Raw genomic sequence first — 3,933 nt, forward strand, 5'->3', positions numbered from 1 at the left:
TTGCCCTGAGCTTGGAATTCACAGGGCAGTAATTCCAACATGGATTATACTTGATCTCAAGACAAAAATTTGTTAAAAAGCTACAGGCAACTCTAATTCACCAATGAGAACTGCAGAAGGTAGAAGTTGCTCCACCCATTGTCCCAAACCCAGTCAGAACACTGAGAAAATCAACAGCCTTTTGACATTCCCACAAATACATAAAAAGACCTTTTTTAGGCTGCTGAACAGTTTGTTATTGTTGCAAGGTCCCTGTGCTGGTGATAAATAAATAATTGTTGTTTTCTGAACAGGATCTTTTGTCTTCGGGTGTCTTCCATCACAACCCTTGAATGTCACTAATTCAGAAGGCAGGGGCTGATCTCTGTACCGACTCCTGTGCCTTGAGTAACCACAGGGTTCCAAATCAAATTGAGAATTTTTAGACTTTCTGCTCTTGTCTTCTAGGGGGAAAAAACATTTCTCTAACTCTTCTGTTATTAATGTTTTTTTTGTGGGGCAGAAAGCACTGGAAATTTAGAACCAAACCCACTGGCTGGTTACATGCACCATCTGTAGACAGACAAATGTATATTTGCCCTGTATCTCATGGGAAGAACATATCTAGGATTTTCCATGCCCCCCCAGACTTGCTTGCCTGTCTTCTGCCAGAAATCTAAAAGATACAATTATTAATTTCAGGAAGAATTTACCCTGCACATCAAACTCCTCTGCAAGGCTGCATTTGCCAGGTTTCCAGTGAAGAACTGAGCTCCCCAGACTGGACTGTGATGCCTCCGTGACCCTGAGTCCTGGAACCTGGCAAATGCAGCCTTGCAGAGGAGTTTGATGTGCAGGGTGAATTCTTCCTGAAATTAATAATTGCATCTTAGGTTTCTATACCTCAAAACTTTCATCAAACAGCAGAACCTTGAGACCTTTCAGGTAAATTCAACAACTAGATCTGGAAGAAAATTTATAGTTAATGTGAAGATTTTGGGTTGGCCAATAGAGCTCAGGATCTCTTTTTTCAGCAGTTTCAGAGAAACTAAGTAAATAACAAAGGAAAAAGGTCTAAAATGTACAAAAAATGAAAATTTGTTTTATTTTAAATGGAAAAATACAATCTTATTTCGTATTTTTATGATCCATAAGATCAAAGGGTGGATAAAATGTGCCATTTAGGGGCAATGGTTTTCTAACCTGTGAGATAACAACTGCCCATAAAGAAGATTCAGTCCAAAGTGATAAGACAAAAACTGAGATAGGGAGAAGGCAACCTACACCTGCATCTTAAGCAATTCTGAGGCAGGGAAGTGCCCTAAGCCCAGGGAACTTCCCTGAAGGCAGAGTGCTCCTTCCCACCTGAGCCCTGGAAAGAGGAGGCACTCTCATTTCTGTTTATTATCTCCTTCAGAGGGAAGGGCTGTTCCCTCTTCTCTCTGGTACAGTTGCTGCCATGTAGAGTTTCACAGTCTGAGAGAAGCAATTACTCAAGCTGAAGTTGCAAAATAGTAAATCTACTGCTGAAATCAATACAGTGCAAAGGCAAGGACTTTTATGTAGAATGTTTTTATTATTACATTGAGAGTCTCTGTTAAATTAACCTGGGCAGTCCAAGCACTTTCCCAAGGAATAAATCTATTTTTTTACATTGCACACAGTAAAAGAAGGAGGAAAACAAACACATAAACCCTTTATTTTCTGTTGGGGACATAAATGTTTCAGTTACCAATTTGTAAGTATGGTAAGGTATGTATGCCACAGGGAATTATAAGATATTAAAAATTATCTGTAATTATTTTTATAGGATATTTTATTAATAGTAAACACTGCTGGGCAGTCCTGTTGTGGGGCGAGGAGCATGGCTGGGAGGTATTTCTCTGATTGCTGAGATAGCAATTAATATTTGCTCTAGTTATCTGATGGCAATTACTATTTGCTCTAGTTCTCTTTCTTGTGATTTTTGCAGACTTGGAGTAGCTGGCTATGAGGCATTTCTGAATTGCCCTGGTTCCAGGCCCTTCCAGCAAGTGGTGTTTCAGGGAGCCAAGAAGCAGAGCTGGAAAGGCAGGGTTGCACTTGTGGCATTTCCCCTTCATGTGCTCACAAAGCATGAGGGGGGAAGAAATCACAAGCAGATCATCGGAGTGAAAGCTGAGGGCTCAAAGGGCACGTGGGCAGGAAAGCAAGGCTGCTCTGGGGGTGCTGAGCTCTGTGTGTGCAAGCAGAGGAGACACAGATATTTGTGGCCCACAGCTTTGTGCCTGAGGTTTGAGGTTTCCTTTGCCATCTGCCAGACAGGCTTTGAAGATGGCCAGCAAAATTCTCCAGGTATAAAAGTGTGTTTACACATTTGTGTGTCTGAATGAACGTGCACACTTGTACACACAAATCCAGAAACTCCTGGGGAAAACAAGACTGAGTCTGTCTTTTATAAGCCCCTTGTCCAGCTGCTAATGCCATGGCCAGACTGCCCCAAGGCTGCTGTGCTTCCCCAAACCCACAAACTGGGCTTGTTTGCCAAACCCAGTGCTCTGACTGCTTGCACTGTGCTCTTTGCTGTGCATCTGGGTGGATTTTTTCAGCTTCAATACCTGAAGTACCCCTGTTAAGGGACACAGAAGAATCAATTCCTTTTGCTCAAGTAATGCAAAAGCATTGATTCAGAACTTGGGCTGGAATCCTTAGGTCTTTTTTAGTCTTGGGGATTTGTGATTGGACCTGCATCCTTAATATATTATGCAGTAGAAAAATAGAGAATGATGATATGAAAGGATGAAATAAATGTTCCGCTATTTCCCTGTGGTCTGGAAGCAGAAGCACCTTTAATATCAATAGAAAAAACAGAGTTTGTATCTCCTGTGCACAAACATTGAGGAGTTTGATTTAGAAGAGTTTGGATTTTTGGTAGCTAGTCATCCTTCTGACAAAATAGATCTCCTTTTTCTGTCTATTTTCATTTCACAACTTCTTTGGGAGTTCATTATAATTGGTTGCAGTATTTCTACAGTTTTTCCTTTGCTGGTCCCAAACTCATAATTTGCACCACTGAATTGGTAAATAGCCTTTTCTGCCAAGTGGTCAGATGCAATTGTTCACTGGCTGAATGATTTGGGATTCTTCTACGTACTGAGCACTCATGTGCACACACATGCATGAACACAGACACACACACACACACACAAACACAAGGATACTGAAATGAATATACAATTTACTGTTAAAAAAAGAGAGCCAGAGTGCCAAATTCAGGTATGTTTTAATGCACCTTCCTCTCTTGCCTCAGTGGGATTCTGGAGCATAGGTTTAGAGGACCTACATTCAAGTGATAGAACCAGGAAAAATGTGTCATATTAAATTAAATAGGGCTTTTGTCTTGCATTGGATTCCACTGAGGACAATACATGTTCCTTTCAAAAAAAACCCCAAAAACAAAAACCAAAAAAACAAGCAGCAGAAGCAAAGTCATGTGCAAATAATGAAAGAATCATTGCAGACTGTTTGGGAGGACAGCTCCAGGAAGCAGGGAATACGTTCACAGGCATTGTTTGCTGCTGGTCTTCACAATGCTCTTTGTCTTCTGAAAATGTTATTGCAATTAAACACTGGCTCAGCCAAATAAAGTGAATCAGAGTGCACTTATTTATGCGAACATTTGGAATGGATAATATGTGGCACAATTTCTGAAGGCTGACAGTTATGAAACCTCTTCCTTTTACAGCAGGCCTTCACATCTGTGTCATATTCTCTTACTGGCCAGCCAAAACATGAACTTGTTTCCCCAGCTAGGAAAGCAGCACTCTCCAGCACTTACACACCAGCATGTGAGCACAAACACAGCATATTTATGTATTGCTTATAGGAAACCCAAAGGATGAATCAAGGGTTTGCCTGATCTGTCTGGGTGTGCACCAAACTGCCTCCTTTTCCTGTCACAGAAGGCGCCTCCAA

Source organism: Camarhynchus parvulus, chromosome 1A (genome assembly GCF_901933205.1).
Source record: "Camarhynchus parvulus chromosome 1A, STF_HiC, whole genome shotgun sequence".
NCBI classification, from domain to species: Eukaryota; Metazoa; Chordata; class Aves; order Passeriformes; family Thraupidae; genus Camarhynchus; species Camarhynchus parvulus.